This window comes from Salvelinus fontinalis, chromosome 38 (assembly GCF_029448725.1).
Source record: "Salvelinus fontinalis isolate EN_2023a chromosome 38, ASM2944872v1, whole genome shotgun sequence".
Taxonomy (NCBI): domain Eukaryota; kingdom Metazoa; phylum Chordata; class Actinopteri; order Salmoniformes; family Salmonidae; genus Salvelinus; species Salvelinus fontinalis.
The window spans coordinates 33,032,020-33,059,866 of NC_074702.1; the positions used below are offsets into that span (position 1 = coordinate 33,032,020).

The 27,847-nt window shown below is 41.8% G+C and overlaps 1 long non-coding RNA gene across 1 annotated transcript; it reads right to left on the minus strand.

The window, feature by feature from the left end:
* Positions 1 to 603: 603 nt before the first annotated feature.
* Positions 604 to 27,847, minus strand: LOC129837724 (uncharacterized). Its single transcript, XR_008756743.1, has 2 exons — positions 27,493 to 27,847; positions 604 to 1,186 (listed from the first exon to the last, which is right to left on the minus strand). It is a non-coding gene; the product is annotated as an uncharacterized LOC129837724 (long non-coding RNA).

The following is a 27,847-nucleotide window of genomic DNA, read 5'->3' on the forward strand; positions in this document are numbered from 1 at the left end:
AGTTATTATCACGCATGAGATCCCCACATTGTAGTCTGTACATTGAATATATTCACTGATCATGTACTCTTCCTTGGCAAATGAAGGTGTGGTTCAGGTATGAATCTCTGTTAGACATTCTTTTTCATTCATATCCAATACCAGGTGTATCAAACTCCATTCTTTGAATGATGCTGTGTCTGCATGTATGTATTACAATTATACACTTCAACAGTGTTTACCACTCCTGCTCCTGGGACATCAATGATTACACATTGTAACTATGCAATAGACTAGAAACATGATTTAAGTAAAGGCTGATTTGTAATTCATATATACAGAAAACAAACAGTACACTACACTTCCTATGCATATCTAACTCCTTCATCTGCCTTAATCTGAGGACACAGGATAGGTGTAGTATTCCAAAGAGATTCTTCATTTCAAGCAGTGGAGAATGTGAAACGCTTTATTGAAAGTTCATTATCCAGGTGTTTTAAATACATAATACATGCATTATAACTATTATAATTGTAATATAATATTATAAATACAAGTTCAATCTGTACTTAAATGCACATATTGTCACGGCCGTTAACAGAAGAGGACCAAGGTGCAGCGTGGTGAGTGTACATTTTCTTTATTTAAACAAAATGACGCCGAACAAAACAATAAACACTACAAAAACAAACCGTGAAGCTCAAAGCAAATTGCCCTAAATAAAGTCAACTTCCCACAAAGACAGGTGGAAAAAAGGGCTACCTAAGTATGGTTCTCAATCAGAGACAACGATAGATAGCTGCCTCTGATTGAGAACCACACCCGGCCAAACACAAAGAAATACACAACATAGAACATAGAATACCCACCCCAACTCACGCAATGACCAAACAAAAATAGAGACATAAAAAGGATCTCTAAGGTTAGGGCGTGACACATATGCTGTGCATTCTAAAAAAAGAGGAGGTTTGGAGATAGGTGTAGAAGACAGAAAAGGAAAGAGGTAAAACAGAGGAGCAGGGAAGACAGCATATGATTAATGAATTACAGTGCTACCCCAATATTCTTTCAGTTCATCACAATTACATAGTGTCTCAGCGGTGTCTCCTAACCAGCCTTGGGCTCGCAGTCGGCCCGAAGGTTATCTTTTAAGAGCAGGTGAGGTGCCGATGATGGGACTGGCTTCCTTTCTTACATCAAAACATACCTGCAGACGAGAGACAGGTGGATAGAGAGAGAGCATGATTAAGCTTTGTTTTTTTATTCTAAAACGGTCAGTCATCATAATCATCAGGATGTGAAATGCAAAACTGAACTTGGATCATTAACTCTGGGACTACTACATCTCTATCTGTATTTCAATGTAAAGCATCTCTTTTAATAATACTAATAATACTGTATAATATAAGTGTAATATCCCTTATAACAAATGATGATAATATTGGATAGATAGATACATGTGCATGCGTAGAATGTGACAATAGTAGGATCATATCAAGGATAGCGTCACAGGTGAATACATAAATACGACTTGAAGCTTGATGATGACTTGATCATTTGAATCAGCTGTGTAGTGCTAAGGCAAAAACAAAAATGTGCATCCCTTTGAGTCCCCAGGACCAGGACTGAGTACTACTGCTTTTCATTGGGACTTCTTAATCTGCACACAGGCTTTCACAGCTCTCTGTGTCCGAGGACAGAAAACCTCATAAGAAATACACTACACAAAAGTACCTGCTCTATCCAGAATAGCCTACTCTCTCACTTTGACAGCTGGGCCTGCTATCCTTTCAACCTCCTCCAAAAAATAAACATTTCTGCCATTATCAAGTGTGACACTGGGGCTAAAATAATATCCTAAACAGTGTGGGAGGACTGCACCTAAAAGGCTGGAGACTCATAACTCATCGAAGAGCATGCATGATTATGTCCAGACCAAAAGATGAGGAGTCAGTGGTAGGGTTCACTTGAAGTTGCAGCACAGCAAGATTCTCAGTAGACAGGGGGCTTGGGGTGTCAGGAACAATGACCCCATTGTCAGTGTTTCCAGAATACAGATTATCCTCCTGATAAAGCAAGTCCTCCACCTGCTGAATCTGGAATGCTCAAAAGAAACAAATCTGTATTAGTGATGATAAACTTAAAGGAAAATCTCTCAAGACACTCACATCACACAGACACATGCCTCTGCATAGTCTGGATCAGACACAGGTTGTAACGGTAATCCTCCTCCTCTTCATCCGAAGAGGAGGAGTAGTGATTGAACCAAGGCGCAGCGTTGTGAAATGACATAATTTAATAAAGACACGACAAAACAACTAAGACAGAAAACGAACTATACTTGAATTAACTAACAAAATAACAAAACGAATGTGTAGACAAACCTATACATACGAACTTACAATAAAACACGAAGAACGCACGAACAGGGAAAAATAGACTACACAAAAATGACGATGTACAAACATACCGAACAGTCCCGTATGGTGCGACAAACACTGACACAGGAGACAACCACCCACAACGAACACTGTGAAACAACCTACCTAAATATGACTCTCAATTAGAGGAACGCCAAACACCTGCCTCTAATTGAGAGCCATACCAGGCAACCCTTAAACCAACATAGAAACAGACAACATAGAATGCCCACCCAAATTCACGTCCTGACCAACTAACACATACAACAAACTAACAGAAATAGGTCAGGAACGTGACACAGGTGTTTGGAACATTCCGATATATCACAGCTGGTGCGGTGTCAGGTTGCCTCTGTACTTAAAGGGTGATTATTACAACGCTCTGCGAAATGCTGCAGATCTTCCCGCAAACGAGGTAGGGACACATATCCCACACAGAAGAGGTGGATAGAATTTGACAGGTCAAGGTAGCCTTCTTCCTCCAAACTGTGCAGCAAGTTGTAGTACTGACACGTTACAGCACTCCAAACATCTCTCCATAACAGAGAGAAAGAAAAGGTTTTGTGGGGGGGGGGGGGGGGACCTAATCTCTGTGGTCCTGTGGTCTTCCTCCATGAATAGTGAACACTGGGGTGGGTCCGAGGTTATAGAAATGCAAGGTGTGTGTGCCTCTGTGAGTGGTTACTGACTGTATGTGACGCAGACACCTATTTGAGTGTACTTGAAACATTTAAATTAAGAGGGCTGTGTGTCTCACCACTTGGTTATTGCAAGGCTCTCCCCCAGGGAAATCATGACTTGGCAGCAACAGGGGTTTGATAGTCCAGTGAAAATGGCTGAGTGTTTATGTGGTGTAAATCTTAAAATTAGCAGCTGACATCTTAAGGTTTTTTTAATTAATGCATGTGTGACAGGTTCCATGTACAACAAGACAGGCAGAGAGGAAGAGAGAAAAAGAACACAGAGCAGTTTAATTACCTCTGGTTATGGACAGGCAATGAAGCTTCCACGGCCTGTTCCTCAGACAATGAGCATACATCTGGCAATATCTACATTTTCAACCCCGTGATCAGCTCACACTCTGAAAGTAAAGACAGTAGCTTATTTTTTGTAGATATGAAAACAATAACTGAGATATGACCGTACAATCTAAAGCAGCAGATGTCATTTTCAGGCTACGTCAATACAGCACAGAAAGCAATCTTAGGAGGTTTGATGAGGAAGATGTCAAGGGTTTTTATACAGAAAGTAACTGTATAACTGTATAAGTAACAGTTGAAGTCGAAGTTTACATACACTTAGGTTGGAGTCATTGAAACTCATTTTTCCACCGCTCCACAAATTTCTTGTTAACAAACTATAGTTTTGGCAAGTTGGTTAGGACATCTACTTTGTGCATGACAAGTAATTTTTCCAAAAATTGTTTACAGACAGATTATTTAACTTATAATTCACTGTATCACAATTCCAGTGGGTCAGATGTTTACATACACTAAGTTGACAGTGCCTTTAAACAGCTTAAGAAATTCCAGAAAAGTATGTAATGGCTTTAGAAGCTTCTGATAGGTTAATTGACATGATTTGAGTCAATTGGAGGTGTACCTGTGGATGTATTTCAAGGCCTACCTTCAAACTCAGTGGCTCTTTGCTTGACATCAGGGGAAAATCAAAAGAAATCAGCCAAGACCTCGGAATAAAAATTGTAGACCTCCACAAGTCTGGTTCACCTTGGGAGCAATTTCCAAACGCCTGAAGGTACCACGTTAAAACTTCTTATGGCTGCAAGCCCGATGTCGGTACACTTATGACAACAGCCAGCTCAAGTGCAGGGCGCGAAATTCAAAATATGTTTTTTAGAAATATTTAACTTTCACACATTTACTTTTTATGGCTGCAGGGGCAGTATTGAGTAGCTCTGATTAAAGGTGCCCATTTCAAACGGCCTCGTACTCAATTCTTGCTCGTACAATATGCATATTATTATTGCTATTGGATAGAAAACACTCTCTAGTTTCTAAAACCGTTTGAATTATATCTGTGAGTCAAACAGAACTCATTTGGCACAAACTTCCTGACCAGGAAGTGGAAAGTCTGAAATCGATGCTCTGTTCTACTTTCTGCCTATACATGGGCATGATACGTAAGAGTATACGTGCACTTCATAGACCTTCCCCTGGATGTCAAGAGGCTGTGAGAGAAGAAATTTTGTGTTTATCTTGGTCTGAATTGGAATACAAGCTCTTTGTATGAAGTGTCCCTCATTTCCGGTACTCTTGGGAGCGCGAGGTGGACAGTGGGATTGCCTTCTGTTTAGCTGCCGTTATGGACGACTACTATCTCCGGCTCTGATTTTATTTGATACATGTGACCATATCATCGTAAAGTATGTTTTTTCAACATAGTTTAATCAGATTATTGAATTTTTTTCGGGAGTTTTGCCGTGTTCCGTTCTCTGACTTTGTTGACGATGGAGAGATCTGTGCCACTTGGCTAGTGCGCGTGCTAAATGAAGAGGGAAAGTTGCCGTTCTAAATCCAAACAACGACTGTTTTGGACAAAGGACACCTTGTCCAACATTCTGATGGAAGATCAACAAAAGTAAGAAACATTTTATGATGCTATTTCATATATCTGTCGTAGATGTGAACTAGTCGTCGGCGCCCAAGTGTTTCTGGCTATTGTGCTAAGCTAATATAACGCTACATTTTGGTTTTTTTGTAAAACACTTAATAAATTGGAAATATTGGCTGGAATCACAAGATGCCTGTCTTTCATTTGCTGTACACTATGTCTTTTTCAGAAATGTTTTATGATGAGTAATTAGGTATTTGACGTTGGTGTCTGTAAGTTTTATGGCTGCTTTCGGTGCAATTTCTGATTGTAGCTGCAATGTAAACTATGATTTATACCTGAAATATGCAAATTTTTCTAACAAAACATATGCTATACAATAAATATGTTATCAGACTGTCATCTGATGAAGTTGTTTCTTGGTTAGTGGCTATTTATATCTTTATTTGGTCGAATTTGTGATAGCTACTGATGGAGTAAAAAACTGGTGGAGTAAAAAAAAGTGGTGTCTTTTGCTAACGTGGTTAGCTAATAGATTTACATAGTGTCTTCCCTGTAAAACATTTTAAAAATCGAACATGTTGGCTGGATTCACAAGATGTGTACCTTTCATATGCTGTATTGGACTTGTTAATGTGTGAAAAATTAAGTTAATGTGTGAAAAAATATATATATTTTGAATTTCGCGACCTGCACTTGAGCTGGCTGTTGTCATAAGTGTACCGACGTCGGGCTTGCAGCCATAAGAAGTTAACCTGATGAGGACAGAGTGCGCTGTTTTCACTTTGGGGGAAAAACGTGCCCAATTTAAACGGCCTCGTACTCAATTCTTGCTCGTACAATATGCATATTATTATTACTATTGGACAGAAAACACTCTCTAGTTTCTAAAACCGTTTGAATTATATCTGTGAGTAAAACAGAACTCATTTGGCACAAACTTCCTGACCAGGAAGTGGAAAATCTGAAATCGATGCTCTCTTCTGGGTCCTGCCTATAAATGGGCATGATACCTATTAGTATACATGCACGTCATACACCTTTTCCTGGATGTCAAGATGCAGTGAGAGAAGAAATGCTTGTGTTTATCTTGGTCTGAGATGGAATACGTCCTCTTGGAATGACGTGTCACCCATTTCCTGTTTTCAGGAAGGCGCGAAGTTGGACCTGGATTTGCCTTCTGAATAGCTTTCGTTATAGGCGACTACTATCTCCGGCTTTGATTTTATTTGATACATGTGACAATATCATCGTAAAGTATGTTTTTTCAATATAGTTTTATTAGATTTTTGAAATGTATTCGGGACGTTAGGCGTGTTGCGTTGTGTGCCTTTGTTCAGGAAGGAGAGCTTCGCGCCACTTGGCTATTGCGCTTGCTAATTCAAGAGGGAAAGAGGACGTTCTAAATCCAAACAACGATTGTTCTTGACAAAGGACACCTTGTACAACATTCTGATGGAAGATCAGCAAAAGTAGGACCCATTTTTTGATGTTATTTCATATATCTGTCGAACTGTGTACTATTAGTTTTGTGCCCAGGTTTTGGGCACTCGGTCGACATAACGTAAGCCTTATGTGGTAATGAAGTTATTTTTAGAATTCTAACACGCCGATTGCATTAAGAACTAGTGAATCTATCATTTCCTATACAACATGTATTTTTTAGTTATTGTTATGAATAGCTATTTGGTCAGAATATGTGTGTCAGAAAAAGTGTCAGAAAAAATTCCGGACGTTGTGGGAAAAAGTAGCTACGATAGCACAATGTATAACCACTGATTTCAGCTCTAAATATGCACATTTTCGAACAAAACATAAGTGTATGTATAACCTGATGTTATAGGACTGTCATCTGATGAAGAAAATCAAGGTTAGTCAAAAATTATATATCTTTTGCTGGTGTGTCACGATCGCTAACTTTTACTGCTGGGAAATGGCTTGTGTTTCTGGCTATTGTGGTAAGCTAATATAACGCTATATTGTGTTTTCGCTGTAAAACACTTAAGAAATCGGAAATATTTGCTGGATTCACAAGATGCTTGTCTTTCATTTGCTGTACACTATGTATTTTTTCAGAAATGTTTTATGATGAGTATTTAGGTATTTGACGTTGGTGTCTGTAATTATTCTGGCTGCTTTCGGTGCAATTTCTGATTGTAGCTGCAATGTAAACTATGATTTATACCTGAAATATGCAAATTTTTCGAACAAAACATAGATTTATTGAATAACATGTTATAAGACTGTCATCTGATGAAGTTGTTTGTTGGTTAGTTTGGTTGGTTCTTGGTTAGTTAGGTTGGCTTTGTGCATGCTACCTGTGCTGTGAAAAATGTCTGTCCTTTTTTGTATTTGGTGGTGAGCTAACATAAATATACGTGCTGTTTTCGCTGTAAAACATTGTAAAAATCAGACATGTTGGCTGGATTCACAAGATGTTTACCTTGCATTTGCTGTATTGGGCTTGTTAATGTGTGAAAGTTAAATATTTCTAAAAAATATATTTTGAATTTCACGCTCTGCCTTTTCAGTTGAATGTGGGAGGAGTTCCGCTGGCAGAACGCATGAGCAGTAAAGGTTAACTTGTCCAATACAGTAAATGAAAGATATACATCTTGTGAATCCAGCCAACATGTTTTACAGCGAAAACACCACGTATATTATTATGCTATCCAAATCTACCAGTTATATGCATATCATATCTTCTGGGCTCGAGAAGCAGGCAGTTTAATTTGGGCATGCATTTCATCCAAAGTTCCGAATGCTGCCCCCTACCCTATTGAGGTCTATACATTCAGGTCTATACATTCAGGTCTATACATTCTCAGATTCACATGGAATTTCTGTGCAATGTAAATGTTTAACCTCTCTGGGATATAGGGGGTGCTGTTTCGTCTCCAAATTAAACTGCCTAGTACTCAATTCTTGCTCGTACAATATGCATATTATTGTTATTATTGGATAGAAAACACTCTCTAGTTTCTATAACCATTGGAATCATGTCTCTGAGTGAAACAGAACCCATTCTACAGCACTTTTCCTGCCAGGGAGTGAGATTTCAGAAATCTTGGCCCCTGCTCCCAGGTCAGTTCATAAGTCCCTGTGAATGCTATGATGCTACAAACACTGCCTACGCCTTCCTCTAGATGTCAGTAAGCGGGGAGATTTTGAATGGAGTGGATTGCGCAATCCGGGCTCTATAAATAGACCCTGGAGCGGAAAGAACGTCCTTTTCAACAGTGCGCTCGACGCAGAGTGGTCGTCAGACTGGCCTCCTTCCAAGCTTTGGTTTAGCCACTTATATATCGCCGGTCATGTTTTTATTCGTTATATGTGTTAAAGACATCATAAGGTAGTTAATTTAAACCGTTTTATAGCAATTTATATCCGTTTAGTGCAATTTTGAGGCATTTCTTTGTGATGCACTTTGAAGCGCTGGGCACGTTTCCAGTACCGGTCGAACGTTAGTGGCCATTTCGACAAGACAAGAGGACATCTTTCGACCAAAAGACGATTAGACCGGAGAAAGGATACATTGCCCTAGATTCTGATTGAAGATCAGCTTATAGTAAGAACTATTTTTGATGATAAATCGTTATTCTGTTGAAAAATGTCAAACCCATAAGCCGCCATTTTGTTTTGTGTAGCTTCGCTTGGCGAACCCTGTATTGCACAGTAAGGATAATTTTAGAAATGTAATTCAGCGATTGCATTAACCTGTTGGGGATGGGGGCGCTGTTTAGACTATTTATGCTAATGTGGCTACTTTTTTAAACGGCTTCCCACAAAATCCTTGATCGTACAATATGCATATTATTATTATTATTGGATAGAAAACAGTCTATAGTTTCTATAGGAGTTGAAATTTTGTCTCTAAGTGGAACAGAGCCCATTCTACAGCAATTTCCCTGACATGGAGTCAGATTTGAGAAACGTTGGCCACTTTTCTGAAGTCATTTAAAAGGGCTCTGTCGTTGCTATGACTATACGGACACTTCTTACGTCTTCCCCTGGATGCCTTTACGTGATGACGATTCCAACGGGCTCGATTGCTCGTTCACAGGCCCTACAAATGAAAAAAACCTTTAGCTAGCAAGTCTTTTCTTGCTGCGTAACGCGCGTGGAAGACACCGACCCTCTCCTGTTCCAAGCGTTAGTTTAGCCTGTTATATTTCTCCGGTCATCTTTTCACTCGTTATAGGAGTTACAAACATCACAAAGTAGTTAATTTAAAGCGTTTTATAGCAATTTATATCCGTTTAGTGCGATTTTGGGACATTTATTTTTGCAACGATGTGAAAAGTTGGGCACGCTTTTCAGTTCATCCCGAACGTAGTTGACATTTCCACATGGCAAGAGGACAGCTTTCCACCAAAAGACGATTTCTCCCAAGAAAGGATCCTTTGCCCAAGATACTGATGGAAGAACAGCTCAAGGTAGGACATTTTTATTATGATAAATCGTGTTTCTGTCGAAACATTTTAGTGGCTTAGGACGCCATGTTTTTTGACGTAGCTTCGCTTGGCGCAAACTGTATTGAAAAGTAAGGATAAATTAAAAAATGTAATAACGCAATTGTATTAAGAATTAAATTGTCTATCAATCCCTGTCCACCCTATATTTTTTAGTCACGTTTATGAGTATTTATGTATAAGAGTAGATCACTGTCTAAGTGGCGCAAGGACGTTTTCTTTACCAGCTTGTCTACATTTCACATTGTCTAACCATGATTTTGGTGGCTAAATATAAACATTTTCGATCAAACTGTATATGCATGTTGTAATGTGATGTTACAGGAGTGTCATCGGAAGAATTCTGAGAAGGTTAGTGAAAAAATTAATATCTTTTGGCGATGTTGACTTTTATCGCTCACTTTGGCTAGAATCAATGCTGGGCTGCTAATTGCTATGTGCTAAGCTAATATAACGATTTATTGTGTTTTCGCTGTAAGACACTTAGAAAATCTGAAATATTGTCTGTATTCACAGGATCTGTGTCTTTCGATTCGTGTATGCTGTGTATTTTTACGAAATGTTTGATGATTAGTAGTTAGGTAAACACGTTGCTCATTGTAATTATTCTAGTCCATTTGTGATGGTGGGTGCAATTGTAAACTATGCCATCTACCTGAAATATGCACTTTTTTCTAACAAAACCTATCCCATACCATAAATATGTTATCAGACTGTCATCTAATGAGTTTTTTTGTTGGTTAGGGGCTATAAATATCTTAGTTTAGCCGAATTGGTGATGGCTACTGGTGTTGGTGGACAAATAAAAGATGGTGGAATATGCTAATGTGTTTTTAGGTAATAGATGTACATCTTTACATATTGTGTCTTCCCTGTAAAACATTTTAAAAATCGGAAATGTTGACTGGATTCATAAGATCTGTGTCTTTCATTAGCTGTATTGGACTTTAATGTGTGAAAGTTAAATATTTTAAAAAAATATTTTTTTTGAATTTCGCGGCACTGGTTTTTCAGTGGGGGGGGGGGGGGGGGGGGGTGCCGCTAGCGCCACGCTGATCCTAGACAGGTTAAGAACTAATTTGTCTTTCGATTGCTGTCCACCCTATATTTTTTAGTAAAGTTTATGATTAGTTATTCATTACGCTAGATCACTGTCCAAAATGGCGCCCGACATTTTCAGCCCAGGTTGGCTACTATTCTCATTGTATAACCAAGTTTTTTTGTGGCTAAATATGCACATTTTCGAACAAACTCTATATGTATGTTGTAATATGATGTTACAGGAGTGTCATCGGAAGAATTCTGAGAAGGTTAGTGAAAAAATTAATATATTTTGGCGATGATAACGATATCGCTCTCTTTGGCTTGAATCAATGCTCGGGTAACGTTTGCATATGTGGTATGCTAATATAACGATTTATTGTGTTTTCGCTGTAAAACACTTAGAACATCTGAAATATTGTCTGAATTCACAAGATCTGTGTCTTTCCATTGCTGTGCGCTGTATATTTTTAAGAAATGTTTTATGATTAGTAATTAGGTGATACACGTTGCTCTCTGTATTTATTCTAGTCGAGTTGTGATGGTGGGTGCAATTATAAACTATGATTTCTACCTGAAATATGCACATTTTTCTAACAAAACCTATCCTATACAATAAATATGTTATCAGACTGTCATCTGAAGAGTTTTTTTCTTGGTTAGTGGCTATCAATATCTTTATTTGGCCGAATTGGTGATAGCTACTGGTGGAGAGAAAAAATGGTGGACAAAGAAAAATGGTGTCTTTTGCTAACGTGGTTAGCTAATAGATTTACATATTTTGTCTTCCCTGTAAAACATTTTAAAAATCTGAAATGGTGGCTTTATTCACAAGATCTGTATCTTTCATTTGGTGTCTTGGACTTGTGATTTAATGATATTTAGATTTTCCTTTTTCATTGTGACGCGATGCTAATCAGTGAGGGGGGGGGAGGGGGGGGGGTTGGGGTTGCTTGTCAACTATCCCAGAGAAGTTAAATATGAAGCTATTTGTGAGAAGGTGAAATGTGACTTTAGCTTCTAAATGAGAGAATTGTTTTCATAAGTAAACTGCCCAGAGCCGCCTGAACTGCCCGTCTGCCCAGAGCCGCCTGAACTGCCCGTCTGCCCAGAGCCTTCAAAGCCGCCCATCTGTCCTGAGCCTTCAAAGCCGCCCGTCTGTCCTGAGCCGCTAGAGCCGTCCGTCAGTCAGGAGCCGCTAGAGCCGTCCGCCAGACAGGAGCAGCCAGAGCCGCCCACCAGACAGGAGCAGCCAGAGCCGCCAGCCAGCCATGACCAGCCAGAGCCGTCAGCCAGCCATGACCTGCCAGAGCCGCCAGTCAGCCATGACCTGCCAGAGCCGCCACTCAGCCAGGATCTGCCAGAGCCGCCACTCAGCCAGGATCTGCCAGAGCCGCCACTCAGCCAGGATCTGCCAGAGCCGCCACTCAGCCAGGATCTGCCAGAGCCACCAAAGCGGGTATTAACTATGGTGGAGTGGGGGCCACGTCCCGCACCCGAGCCGCCGGGTGCGGGACGTGGCCATTGTCTATGTCTAACGTTTGTAGCTTGTGTATGCACTAACGTTTGTAGCTTCACGGTCGTTTGTTGTTTTGTTTTATAAAAGTGTTCGTTTTCGTGTTTCGTCTTCTCTAAATAAAAGAAGATGTATTTGTATCACGCTGCGCCTTGGTCCACTCTTCCTCAAAGGTACGACGATCGTGACATTCAACTTGTTAGCCAGGGTTCATGCAGATAACCAAGTACCTTACGACCATCAGAATGAGACACACAGCGACGCAGACCATACAATACATGACGTGGCCTCCTGTACTTGACAAATGTCAACATACAAGACGTCCTAAGAATTTGGATTATCTTCATCCGTTGTCTGACTGTTTGCGTTTATTAGAATTGTTTATTAGAACCTTTTTAACAATTTTGATGACCATTGTTAATATAAGAGGGGAGGAGATGTTATACAGTGCATTCGGAAAGTATTGAGACCTCTTGACTTTTTCCACATTTTGTTGTTACGTTATAGCCTTATTCTACAATTGATTAAATAGTATTTTTTCCCCCCTTATCGATCTACCCACAATGCCCCATAATGACAAAGAAAAAAGTGATTTTTAGAAATGTTTGCAAAAAAAAAACTGGAAATATATGGGGAGTTTCTCCCATTCTCCCCTGCAGGTTAGATGGGAAGTTTCGCTGCACAGCTATTTTCAGGTCTTTCCAGAGATGTTTGATCGGGTTCAAGTACGGTCTCTGGCTGGGCCACTCAAGGACATTCAGAGACTTGTCCCAAAGCCACTCCTGCATCGTCTTGGCTGTGTGCTTAGGGTCGTTGTCCTGTTGGAATGTGAACCTTCACCCCAGTCTGTCCTGAGCACTCTGGAGCCGGTTTTCATCAAGGATTTCTCTGTACTTTGCTCCATTCATCTTTCCCTCGAATCTGACTAGTATCCCAGTCCCTGCAGCTGGAAAACATCCCCACACCATCACCATGCTTCACTGTAGGATGGTGCTAGGTTTCCTTCAGACAAGAGAATCTGGTTTCTCATGGTCAGAGTCCTTCTTCAGGTGCCTTTTGGCAAGCTCCAAGTGGGCTGTCGTGCCTTTTACTGAGGAGTGGTTTTTGTCTGGCAACTCTATCATAAAGGCCTGATTGGTGGAGTGCTGCAGAGATGGTTGTCCTTCTAGAAGGTTCCCCCATCTCCTCAGAGGAACTCTGAAGCTCTGTCAGAGTGACCATCGGGTTCTTGGTCACCTCCCTGACCAAGGCCCTTCTCCCCTGATAATTGCTGAGTTTGGCTGGGCAGTTCCAAACTTCTTCCATTTTTAAGAAGTTTGGTAGCCTAGTGGTTAGAGCGTTGGGCCAGTAACCAAACGGTTGCTAGATTGAATCCCAGAGCTGACAAGGTAAAAATATGTTGTTCTGCCCCTGAAGAAAGCAGTTAATCCACTGTTCCTAGGCAGTCATTGTAAATAAGAATTTGCCTAGTTAAATGAAAAAAGAATGATGGAGGCCACTGTTCTTGTGGACCTTCAATTGCGCAGAAATGTTTTGGTACCCTTCCCCAGATCTGTGCCTCAACACAATCCTGTCTTGGAGCTCTACTGACAATCCCTTTGACCTAATGGCTTGTTTTTTTGCTCTGAGATGCACTGTCAACTGTGGAACCTTATATGGACAGGTGTGTGCCTTTCCAAATCATGTCCAATCAATTGAATTTACCACAGGTGGACTCCAATCAAGTTGTAGAAACATCAAGGATGATCAATGGAGACAGGATGCACCTGAGCTCAAATTCGAGTCTCATAGCAAAGGTATTTTATTTCTTTTTTGCAAACATTTCTAAATAATGTTTTTTGTTTTGTCATTTATGGGGTATTGTGTGTAGATTGATGAGGGATTTATTTATTTTTTTTATTTTTTTTATTTTTTTATTTTTACTTAATCCATTTTTGAAGGCTGTAATGTAGCAGAATGTGGAAGAAGTCAAGGGGTCTGAATACTTTCCGGATGCACAGTGAAGCTAGGATGGTTGCGGCACGGTAGTGGGTTGAGCTAAAGGAGAGAGCAAGCTAATAATTCTACCCCAGGTTTTGGCGATATGGCCAAAATAACATATAACAATATTTTTCATATTTTTCCCAGTATGCTGTTATTTTATGTTTTTGAATAATAAAAGTTCAACATTTAGCCCAAACAACTACCTCTTTACCTACTGTATTTATTTATTAATTTATTTTGCTCCTTTGCACCCCATTATTTCTGTCTCTACTTTGCACTTTCTTCCACTGCAAACCAACCATTCCAGTGTTTTTTTTAGTTTTTATTTGACTTGCTGTGTTGTACTCACTTCGCCTCCATGGCCTTTTATATATTTATATTTTTATTTATTTATACATATATTTGTTTGCCTTCACCTCCCTTATCTCACCTCACTTGCTCACATTGTATATAGACTTATTTTTTTTTTCACTGTATTTTTGACTATATGTTTGTTTTACTCCATGTGTAACTATGTGTTGTTGTATGTGTCGAACTGCTTTGCTTTATCTTGGCCAGGTCGCAATTGTAAATGAGAACGTGTTCTCAATTTGCCTACCTGGTTAAATAAAGGTTAAATAAATAAAATAAAAAATTATGAGGTGTGCATGACCCTAGGGTGGCAAGATATACAGTACCAGTCAAAAGTTTGAACACACCTACCCATTCCAGAGTTTTTCTTTAGTTTGACTATTTTTTTCTACATGTAGAATAGTAGTGAAGACATCAAAACTATGAAATAACAAATGGAATCATGTAGTAACCAAAAAAGTGTTTAACAAATGTAAAATATATTTTATATGAGATTCTTCAAAGTAGCCACTCTTTGCCTTGATGACAGCTTTGCACACTCTGTTTGCTGCACGATATGGGTAAAAAAGTTTGGCCTTATTGTTTACCAAATATTGTAATTGCGATTTGACTTGCGATTTTAGATCAACAATTTTGGGTGAACTGTTGGAATCAAGGAAATATAATGATTTTTGACCTTAATCAATTCAATGTTTATTGGTCGTGTACACAGTTTTGCAGATGTTATCGCAGGTGCAGCAAAATGCTTATGTTTCTAGCTCCAAAAATGCCGCAACATTCTATAGTTCAAATAGATGTCATAAGGTGAATGCACCAATTTGTAAGTCGCTCTGGATAAGAGCGTCTGCTAAATGACTTAAATGTAAATGTAAATGTCCTACAGCTCCTGGATGACTTTAGCCTTGGTGGAATGAATCATGGACATGCTGTCATGTCTGAGAAGAAACTATGTGGATGTAATATAATTGTGATTAGCCAAAAGAAGAGTAGAGGAGGAAACCGATAAGCCTCCAAAACAGCATGGCGTCACATCACAAGAGACTAACTTGTTTTGGTAATATCACAATGTTATTTCGATTTTTCTTCCAGGCTCGCGCCTAGTCACACACGCATTTGGCATTCTGTTACCCATGTAAAAACATACAGATTATATTGAGCTGAATATGAGGAATGTGATGGGTGTAACTCGATGAGTGTTTCTTTTAGTGGCACAAGCACATGGAGAGCTGCTGGAGGTCTCATGTAACGTTCTCCGAAGGAGACCGTTCAAGTTAACCTCGATATGGAACCAAAGTATACAGAGATGGAATTTCGTACCATTTAGAGAATGCTTCAGAAGAGTAATCTAGATTTATAATGGTGAAAAGGGTACAGATACAATAAGGACCTTCTGGACTTTCTTTTGTAAATGTTCATAGAATGTTTTCAGTGAAGGTATCTTCGCAATGGTTTTGTACATACATAAATGACTAAGCAAAACAGATCGAGCGGTAATTTCCCAGCAACATTGGACAGACTGCAGCTCCTCTGTTGTTGTCACATAATTCATTGTCTCACATTTCCCACAGGTTGGAGTTTTGCGTCATGAATCTTGTTCTGGAGCCAGCTCTGCATTCTTGTTGTCATTAAAAAAATTAATATAGACAATTTTTATTTTGCAGCTGGGGAAAGGGTGAGCAGCCTCCAGGGTAAGATTCATGACAATGAACGTCAACCTGCATATTTCCCCATACCTCCCCTGAGAGAGTAGAGCAGGGCTGTCAAACTCATTTTGCCGGAGGGCCGCACTGAAAATTGCTTATATTTCCTCGCCGTCAAAATGTGCAAAAAAAGAGTCCTCTATCCATCATTTTGGCTCCCTAACTGTCTAGCTTTCATTTCAGTGATTATTAGCGAGCTGGACACAGTCAAGAAACTGTACGAATGTAGGTCCATTATAATTTCTACAGAGTTTTGATTTGGTTTTTAGTCCTTTTAAAGTATATTGAGTTTCTCCCTCAAAGAAAATATTTACAAAAAATATTGGATATATGTCTCTCTCTGGTTTTGTGGTGTCATTGTCCTCATTTGTCTTTCTATCCGGCCGGCCCTGATGGCAAGCTGCCTGTTATACAGATGTTCTCAACTAAATATTTAGACGTTTCTAGAGAAAACGGTCCAAATGCAGCGAAACAGGGTGAGGCTACAGCCCTGGTCTGTGTAGGGCGGCTTTGAGAGGGGAGACTACAACCCTCTATTCCACTGGAAAAGACAGGCGCTAACTGCAGAATGGACTGCAGAGCTGAGCGAGGTTGTGATCAGGACTACATTAATAAACCTTTAGAGCTTTGTTCACTTTGGTTCATCTCAGTAGTGGTAAAAAGGTATGACTCTGACCACTATGCAGGTTCTCCTGAGGTGCCTCTCTGCAGGCCGAGTTCTGAGGTCTTTAAGACCGGGATGGTTCCATCACGGGCACTGAACTAGCAGCCCTTTTGTTTCTGTATGCGTTTCCTGCTGCTGTGCTCCTCTGTGAGATCTACTGATGAGATCCAGATGCTTGGGCGTCCTCCCACCGACCAGCCCCTCGTCCCTCACTCCTCTCCTCATTGTGAGGGCCGCAACAGAACACTCCCATGAAAGACATGTCTCCGTGTTGCTGTGTGTGTGTGTGTGTGTGTGTGTGTGTGTGTGTGTGTGTGTGTGTGTGTGTGTGTGTGTGTGTGTGTGTGTGTGTGTGTGTGTGTGTGTGTGTGTGTGTGTGTGTGTGTGTGTGTGTGTGTGTGTGTGTGTCTGAGTTTGTTTATATGCATCTGAGTCTATATCTGTGTCTATCTGTGTCTTTATGTGTGTTATTGTTGTTTGTCTTCTAAGGATGGGTAGTCTGGATGACTCAGTGCCATCCCATGCCTGACCAAATATGCTCATCCACTCTCTTGAGGCCACAGGGAAGCATTCTTGGGTGGAACTCCAACACTTGTCTCACCCTGGTCATCTTTTGCAGCTGGGAACCCGCAGACTTTAATAAAGGGATGGGTTCACATGATGTAATGCAAACGTGGGGTGTGGAGAGAGCGCGGGGGTGTGTGATGGGCCCTTTGATTTTTGAGGCAGGGAGGCAGGGAAGCACACATGGCAGGCTCATGATGAGGCCTGGTGGAGCTCTCTTCAGGGCAGGGGCCACTCTCTCGTCAAGTCTCATCTCTTTTTGTCTCTCCTCTCCTCTTTTCTTCGCTGTTCTCCTCTTCTCTCATCTTCCCTCCTCCCCTTTTCTCCTCTCCCCTCTTCTCATTTCCCCTCTTCTCCTCTCCTCTGCTACCTCTCCGGTGCCTCTAGGTGGGCTTCCCCCCAAACAACAGGCAGCGTGGGGGTCCACCTTCCTTCCCGCAATGGCCTGCTGCAGATCAAGCCCGAGCAGCTGGACATATCCTCCATGTGGAGCTGGCGAGGGGAGGGAGGGAAGGAGGGAGAGGGAGGAAGGAAGAGAGAGAGAGAGAGAGAGAGAGAGGGCAAAAGAGGGGTAAGCCTCGCTCCACATCAGCCTTACTGAGGCGATTGCAAGTCTTTGAAGTGGAGTTTCACACACATGCTCCCACACACTCTCTCTCACACACACACACACACACACACACACACACACACACACACACACACACACACACACACACACACACACACACACACACACACACACACACACACACACACACACACTGTGCAGTGGTCATAGTAGATGTGTCATTGGGATTTACTGTTAGCTCCTATTGGTTCTCTGAGCCTCCCAGTGCAGTCGTATGTCCAAACGCAGAGCAGAGTGCACGTTGGATATGGATCCGTGTCTTGGAGATCACACAAAAGTAACGAAAGGCTAATTAGCGTTTTAAGGGATTTTTACTAGGTCTCCTAAAAAGCCGAGCTGACAGGTACAGACATTTTGCAGCCCGCGCCCAGAACCAGACAAGCCAGATGGTTCCGGATGACAGACCCTTTTAAAAGTAGGGCTGCTGAAAGCCATCCAAGGTTGGTTCTGATTTCCTTTTACAGAGATCATGTGATGTCTCACAGAGCAGTGAGCCAGACAACAGAGACAATGTGCTGCTCAACATCTGATCCTGCTGCGTCATCGGCAAGATGTTACAGACACCCTGACAATAAACACATAAATACAACAGGATGAAATATACACCATCTGTCCTCCCCTTCAAAGATTGGCCACGTCCTGTTAATGTCACACACACACACGGGCTGTGGTAGACTGACCTTTCAGAGGGTGTGTGTGTGTGTGTGCGTTCATATGTGCGTGCGTGCATTTGCGAGACAGACAGCGGAGGTGCAGGGTGAGAGAGAGAATAAACGGTATAATGCAAATGTGAACAGATAAAAGTAGGTTGGGTCTTTTCCAAAGTCAATGGAACCTTGACAAAACTCTGCAGAAAACAAATACATAGAAACATCCAGAGAAATCCATTTGTCAAAGTGCTTCGTGAACAGAGAGAGAATATAATGGAATCATAACATGTTTCATATTGATCTGACTTTTGCATTACCCCAGGAGGTATAGGGAGTACATTTGATTTGTGGTGTGGACCTATGCAGCACGTGTTGGTCTAACTTAAGAGTCACGTGTGATCCTGGAACAGCGGGTCCTGAGCAATGCAACTACCAAATGTAATTAGTTCCAATCACAGCCCTGGGCTGCAAGCTAGAGATGGCGGGTAAATCAAATATCCACTATTGTATTTTGATTTTAGGAAAGCCACCTGCCCCCTTTCTAAGGTTGTGTTACATTTGAACTTCAACAAACACGAGTGGCGCAACGGTCTAAGGCACTGCATCTCAGTGCAAGAGGTGCCACAACAGTCCCTGGTTTGAATCCAGGCTGTATCACATCCGGCCGAGATTGGGAGTCCCATAGGGCGGCGCACAATTGGCCCAGCATTGTCCGGGTTTGGCCGGGGTAGGCCGTCATTGTAAATAACAATTGGTTCTTAACTGACTTGCCTCGTTAAATAAAGGTTACATTTAAAAAATAATAAATAATAATAATTCAAACCGATATAGGCTACATTTGCCCCTACAAAGCTCCAATGCAAAATGCATAGACTCTGCTCTTTTTGCGTCAAGAAAATGTCACCCATCATGGCTAATGCACACTGTGCATATCATCCGACCAATTACATTTCTTTCAACCTCAAGGCAGAGCACCCTCAGAACAAGATGTAATAATATCAGGAAAACTCCACTGAGCATGGTGTCCACCATATCTGTCAATGTGAAGAGAAAGAAAGGTTGAGTAAAGATCTGGGGAGACTCTGCTGTGTGAGCGGTTGCCTTCAGTCGAAGGTATGACATCCCCAAACACTCATGACGGGGCAGCTGATGGTTAGGAATCGGAAGGAAGTTAACCCTTTCAACTCCCAAACAGTGACAGGATTCACTTCCATGGAACTTATGAGACAGGATTTTGAGACAGTTGTTTAGTGTTCGTTAACTCTTTCATAGGCAATAGGTTTAGGGCTAGTATTCATTGAAGTATTCATTTTTACCAAGGTTGAAGAATATTGCCCTAAGCATACAGTCAACTCCTTAGAAATGGAACAGTTTGGGACTCTCGCTCTAAATCTGATTTATTTCCTAAAACGAAAGGGCAGTTATGCAGTATCCATAGACAGTAGGGTTAAAGTAGTTTGTAGGACACCAGGATGTTGTGCCCTGGCCAGTGAGACCATGGCCGGACAGGGCCAGTGACCTATTTCTCCACCCAAAAGACAGCTGTTGTTGCTGCAGCAAGAGTGCCCCCTACCGAGTGTGTGGCCCACTGCAATTGCACAACCTTTCCATCACTTCTATAGAACACCAAATTATCTGTAGGATTGGCACATGCACACACACACACACACACACACACACACACACACACACACACACACACACACACACACACACACACACACACACACACACACACACACACAAAACCTCTGGTGTCACAACAGAAACACGTGCATTCCCTGCTCAATCCCTCACCCTCCATATTGTTACACCATTCCTTTCTGCCCAAACATTGAGTATACAGTTAGCATGGGCATACATTGTCCCAGTCGCAGTAGAACACACAAATTGTCTCTTTCCTGCACTATTAAAAAGAGGCACGTAGTGAGTGTCCTGGTACCCTCCACACACAAAACACTTCCTGCCCAATCAATAGTAGCAGTTCACATCCCACAGCCTTGACATTAGAAAGGACACAGAGCATGTGTGGGGGTGGTCTGCTGGGGCACCCCAGAGAGACACAGGCCCCTGCTTTCATTTTGAGTCCGTAGGGTTGCAATCACCCGTGTTCCAATGCCAGTCCCCTGAAGCAGCGAATCGTGAAGTGATGATGTCACACAAAGACCTTCCCCCTCTCACCCTCCAGGTGAGGGGTGTCCCCCGTTGCACCCTGGCAGTGCCCCCCGCCCCTCCAACGTCCCCCTGTAATCTGGGCATGAGCACCACATGGACGGCTCATGGCTGGCAAACTATGAAGGTCCTCTGCAGAGAGAAAGAGCCTTCTCAAAACCCAAACTACTGTATGAAAGTGGCAATGTAATAATAATAAATATTAATACATGGAACTTATATGGTGCTTTCAAGGACCCAAAGTCATTTAAATGTAATACAATATCTGAAGTTAACAAGGTGTGTAAGAGACTGAGGTTTTCTGATCTTCAACCTCTCAATGTGTGATAACTGTGATTAAGGACTCAGAGGACTACTAGAGCAGTGTCGCAAGCAAGAGAAGTGGGGCAAGATTTAATGGACAAATTGACAGAAAGAGAGATTAATGACAGAGGATGGATGCAGTGCCACAGAGGGTTATTAGCGTATACCTCTGTGGATGTCTTGTGAAAGAAAGCTAACGTGAAGCAGCTGTTTTCACTCAAGTTCATTTACACGTGGGAGAACTAACGGCTGCTATAAACTCCCAGAGGAAATTCAGTTAACTCTATCCTGCTGCTCTCGTTTCTTAATCAAACAGCCCTTGCGAGCACGGCCTGGCGAGATGCTGACCTACCAGCTGTGTGTGTGTGCGTGCGGGTCCATGCATTTGTGTGCATGTCTGAGTACATGTGGTTATGTGTATCTGGGTGTGTATGTGTGTGTGTGGGTGGGTAAGCTACAATCTTTTTTTTTTTTTTAAGTTTTCATGTAACATGTGGTCATAATTCCGAGCAGACCTTGTTCACTAGAGGACACATTTCTCCAAGGTTCAGTAAGAGAAAAGGATCCCACCTGCCTCCTAAAAACTGTGCCTGTGATTAGAGACACTATTTAACTTGTGCTGGGGAACAACGATCAACGCGGCAGGTAGTCTAGCGGTTAAGAGCATTGGGTCAGTAGCCGAAAGGTCACTGTTCCGAAAGCCCGAGCCAACTAGGTGATAAAATCTGTCGATGTACCCTTGAGCAAAGCACTTAACCCTAGTTGCTCTGGATAAGAGCGTCTGATAAATGACGAAAATATAAATATATCAGCCACCAGGTACTAGCTCCAGACCTGGCTCTGCAACCAGACTCACACATTGTGACATCATCAAAGAGTACCACACAAAGTCAAATAACCTCCATCTGAGAAAAAGAACGGATGATCCTTATCGTATCGTTCTGCCTCCACATTAAACTGTGATTTTCCCTTTTCTGACGTTTGTTTTGTTTGCAAAAACAAACACTACAAACCATTTTTTCATTATTTATTGATGGCATATGTGAAAATGTCTCCGATTTCAGAGAGCCTGAAGGCTCAAATGTGGGGCCTCTCTTAGATGTATTGGGTAATGGTACACCATGTCCTCATCTGGGCACACTCCTCCAACAAACTAACATTAAGACGTATTAGAGCGACCAACACCCATGAGCAAACCCATGGTCATAATTCAGTTTGACTGTCAACATCGTCCAATCTAATCTTGATTTAATCGTAACCGCACAGGAACGATAAAAAGTGTTGTGATGATATGCAGAAAAACAAATCCTCAATCTCATAAATCTCTATTTTCATCGAGAATCGGTCCTACAAGACCAAGGAACAAACCCAAGTCTAGATTCTTCACATTATCTGCATGTGATAAACCTGTCAAGGGGAAGCACATTTCTTCCCAGACAGTTGGTACCAAAGCCAAAGCCTTAAACTCATGAGACTATGTTCATCCATAGGTCATTCCCCTTCTGCACACTTACCCCTCCTCGGGGGGTTCCCAGCTGCAGTCTTCATGATTAGGACGCTCACTTCAGTTGCTCTCGGAATCAGTCCTGATTTATAACAACCATGGTTTATAAGGACCAGTCTGTCTTTATGTTCAGACAGGCAGTACTTTCTGTACACCCCTTATCTTCACTCTGCTTCAAGTATTGGTTACTGTCATTTGCTATTGGTGTTTGACACTCAGTGTTTAATATGGTGCTTGATAAATGTTCAGGAAAGCATTGTGTCGTCTTATGTTTTGTTTTGTATGTGTAACGGCAGCCTTTCCTCTCTTCGCGAGAAGAGAGGGTGTAACAGGGATCGGACCAAGACGCAGCGTAGTTGGTGCTCAACATATTTAATAATGATAAACAGTGAACACTTAACAATACAAAATAACAAAATGTGGCAAACCGATACAGTCCTAGCTGGTGCAGCGAAAACACAGAGACAGGAAACAACCACCCACCAACCCCAACACAAAACAAGCCACCTATATATGATTCCCAATCAGAGACAACACAAAACACCTGCCTCTGATTGGGAACCATATTAGGCCAAACACAGAAACAGACAAACTAGACACACAACATAGAATGCTCACCCAGCTCACGTCCTGACCAACACTAAAACAAGCAAAACACACAAGAACTATGGTCAGAACGTGACAGTATGAGCAAATTGTGTGTGGTCCTGTCCCGGTGATCAGAGGAGGTTGACAGGACGGCCAAGAGAGTACTCTTTGGATGCCATGGTAACACGCAGGATGTGAGGAGAAACACAACAGAGGCCAACAAGGCTGACAACACTGACAGAACGAAAAACAGTGATGTAATACTTCCTCATCGAATCCCCTGGGATTTGTAAATACACTGCTCAAAAAAATAAAGGGAACACTTAAACAACACAATGTAACTCCAAGTCAATCACACTTCTGTGAAATCAAACTGTCCACTTAGGAAGCAACACTGATTGACAATAAATTTCACATGCTGTTGTGCAAATGGAATAGACAAAAGGTGGAAATTATAGGCAATTAGCAAGACACCCCCCAAAACAGGAGTGATTCTGCAGGTGGTGACCACAGACCACTTCTCAGTTCCTATGCTTCCTGGCTGATGTTTTGGTCACTTTTGAATGCTGGCGGTGCTCTCACTCTAGTGGTAGCATGAGACGGAGTCTACAACCCACACAAGTAGCTCAGGTAGTGCAGTTCATCCAGGATGGCACATCAATGCGAACTGTGGCAAAAAGGTTTGCTGTGTCTGTCAGCGTAGTGTCCAGAGCATGGAGGCCCTACCAGGAGCCAAGCCAGTACATCAGGAGACGTGGAGGAGGCCGTAGGAGGGCAACAACCCAGCAGCAGGACCGCTACCTCCGCCTTAGTGCAAGGAGGTGCACTGCCAGCGCCCTGCAAAATGACCTCCAGCACGTCACAAATGTGCATGTGTCAGCATAGGGTCTCACAAGGGGTCTGAGGATCTCATCTCGGTACCTAATTGTATATATATATATATTTAAACAGATCTGGGCAAAACAAGTTCACATTTTAGGCTCTGACAGGGCAAGAGGAATAAGGCATCCACAAGTCTCACTCAATAAGAATCAATAGGCACATCACCAACCTCAATGTCCTCCGAAAAACACCCCCACAAAGATTAAGGGTGGCAGGTAGCCTAGTGGTTAGAGTGTTGGACTTGTAACTGAAAGGTTGCAAGATTGAATCCCTGAGCTGCCAAGGTAAAACATCGTTCTGCCCCTGAACAAGGCAGTTAACCCAGTGTTCCTAGGCCTTCATTGAAAATAAGAATTTGTTCTTAACTGACTTGCCTAGTTAAATAAAGGTTAAATAAAAAAAGATATGCTCTTCCAACCAGTAAATCACAGGTGTGTCAAATACAGTCTTATTTTTGTTTTAAAATGAATGCCATCAGAGGATGGACTGTTTAAAGTAAGACTGGAATGGAGCCCAAGCATCATAAAACAGTTTGGAGTTCCCACGTGTGTTGAATGAATTTTTGACTAATTTCAGAGAGCACAACACATCTCCCATCCAATATTTATAAGATGGAGGAACTGCCATCTTCCAGTTCTGGAGTATTAGCCGTCTAGCTAAAAGTGTTGTATAAGCAACAGTGTCCGACTGAATTCTTCACGGCGGGGTACCTATGGGCAGTACTCCAAAAAGGGCAGTAAAGGGGAGACGGATCTATAACAGTGTCATATATAAAATCAGCAAAAAAAGAAACGTCCTCTCACTGTCAACTGTGTTTATTTTCAGCAAACTTAATTAACATGTGTGAATATTTGTATGAAAATAACAAGATTCAACAACTGAGACATCAACTGAACAAGTTCCACAGACGTGTGACTAACAGAACATTTCAGAATAAATTTAATTGACAAACTCATAATCTGAGAGTAAAAAGGAGTTAAGATGCCATCGATAACACATAGGAGGTTGCTGGGGAAACTCTAGCTCAAGCACTAATAGTGAACGGTCAGAAATAACAACACTCTCATCAGGTCACCTCCGAAGGTTAGGCAGAATTTTCCGTTCAAAAATAAGTAATCAATGCGGGAGTATGTTTGATGAACATGAGAAAAAAAAGGAATACGGTCTATCTGTAGAGTGTAGGAAACGCCAGGCCTCGAACATAGCATATTTCTGAACATAATATTGAAAAAGTAGGGCAAATTTGTCACGGCTGTTGGAAAAAGAGGACCAAGGTGCAGCGTGGTAAGCGTACATGTTCCTTTATTAAACAAGACGCCGAACAAAAACAATAAACACTACAAAAACAAACCGTGAAGCTCAAAGGCTATGTGGCCTAAACAAAGTCAACTTCCCACAAAGACAGGTGGGAAAAAAGGCTACCTAAGTATGGTTCCCAATCAGAGACAACGATAGACAGCTGTCCCTGATTGAGAACCAAAACATAGAAATAGAAAATCATAGAAACACAAAACATAGAATGCCCAACCCAACTCACGCCTTGACCAAACCAAAATAGAGACATAAAAAGGATCTGTAAGGTCAGGGCGTGACAACATTTAGACGGGCCTGTAGTTCTTTGTGAGGACTTGTCAAGAACTGGGGATATTGTACAGTTTAAATCTCCCGTAAAATCAATTAATGGGAATCAAAATTGGGTATAGCAGATAAAAAGGTAAACACTAGCCAAAACAAGAGGGGCAGAGAACAATTTACCAGTTACTATGACGTTTCGTCCCTTAGGATCAGCAATAACTTCAGTAGCTACAAATAGAAGTAGAACCAAAACGGCAGCACCTCTTGATTTACTATGAAAGTTAGAGTTTGACCTACCAGGTCCCTGCAAATCCTGAAGTGCTCACCAGTCCTCAAATTAGTCTCTTGTAGAAATGCTAAATTTGCGTTCAAAGCCTTTAAATGTGTCAGCACCCTTCTAAGTACCCTGAACACTCCCGTCGTACAACCCTGCCATTAGAGCATAGAGTGGAATTATTACTCTCAGAGTAATAATGTATGGTACTTAGAAAAAGTACGGGAAAATAAATACTATCCACAGTCAGCAAGCAACAGTTAGACAACATTTCTTTGGTAATGTGGTTGGTTTGTATACGAGTAAAACAATAACCCACAAAAGTTAAACAAGAAAAGCTAAATCAGGGAAACCGGGAATGTTGTCAAACATATTTGAATGGGAACTGTAAGGGCCCTGAGGACTATTATGCTGCCAGTGATGCATCCTGCATACGATTACCATTAATGTGGTTTGGGCTCTCCCACAATGCACCACAATGTGTGTGTGTGTGTGTGTGTGTGTGTGTGTGTGTGTGTGTGTGTGTGTGTGTGTGTGTGTGTGTGTGTGTGTGTGTGTGTGTGTGTGTGTGTGTGTGTGTGTGTGTGTGTGTGTGTGTGTGTGCCTTTTTAGCTTGTGTGTGTTTGAACTAGCATGCCATTGTGTCTGTGTTAGCCACTGTTACATGGGGACAATGGTGTGAAGGGAGTAATATGGGGTGATTTTGACAACACACGGGGAGGGGAGAGGGAGAGAGAGGGAGTGATGCAGATTCTAATAGAGAGAGGACAGGGGCTGAGAAGAGATGGTGCCAGTCTGCACGTAGGCCCCCGTCTCTTTGCCTGTCAACCGGTCCAGAGGAGGGGGCGAGTGGGTGCAGGGGAAACAGGGTTCTGGTTGGCACAGCTCTTTGCTCTGTGGGATGATCTCATGTTCTGTAATCGGATGAACGATTTTTGACCCATTAATTCAATGTGGTTACAGGATTCATTCCGTGTGGTTACAGGGTTAATAAAACATAAACAACTCAAAGGGTACAGTATGGTTATTATTTTCGAGTGGCTAAGGCTATGGTTTGGGGAAGGCCATAAAAAAAAATATATATTAACCATTGCACTCTTTTCAAGTACTCTCCCTGCTTGCTAGAGAATTGTGAAATGTCGTGGCACAGTGGTCCTCAGGACCTTTTCAAATGTCTGAAATCGATGGCTCTTTCTTGTGACCAGCCTGCAGCTCTCATGGGGTGAAGTCTTACAACGCTGGCACAGAGTAGCCTGGCCAGATCACGTCACAGGAGGGGCATGAAAGCTGATTGTCAATATTTTCATCTTCAATTTGAGTCGAGCTGAATTTGAGCTAATGAGAAAGGGACTAAAAAGGACTTTTCTGGTCTAGGAAGTGGATCTTGCACTTGGCTGGAGGCTATTTCTACATCATCTTACAAGAAGGGAGGCTTTCAGGAGGGATCCAAGCAATTCATCTACTTGATTTCCATGCACACAGTCAATTTAACTAAAGTACATCATTGAGTGTTCAGTGCAGTGAGATAAAAATACAAATAAAAGTTCCTAGGTCAAAGGCACCTGTCTTAGGCTGCAGGGTTTGAGTTGACCATCAAATATCATCCTAGTAGCAAATCAAGTTTGTTACGATCAGACCAAACAGGTACTTACATGTCCCAAACGTGTCCTTACATGTCCCAAACATATCCTAACATGCCCCAAACATGTCCTTTCATGTCCTCTCACTGTTAGTCCTGGCAGGGCAGGGCGAGACAGTACGAGGCAAGACCCTAACCTCACGCATTCCCCGTCCCTTCTCACTGTGACATTAGAACCAATATGCTCACATTGTTCCTGTCACTCACAGTGAAATGTCAGGGCTCCTCTTTTCATGACATAAATGTCATCCAATTTCTCCTCTACCCCCAGTCGTGGGCCCTGTTTGTCCAGCGCCTTGTTTCAGTTGAATATCAGAGCGTGAGAATAGCGTGAGTGGATGGCCAGACACTTTGAACCCCGTTTTGGG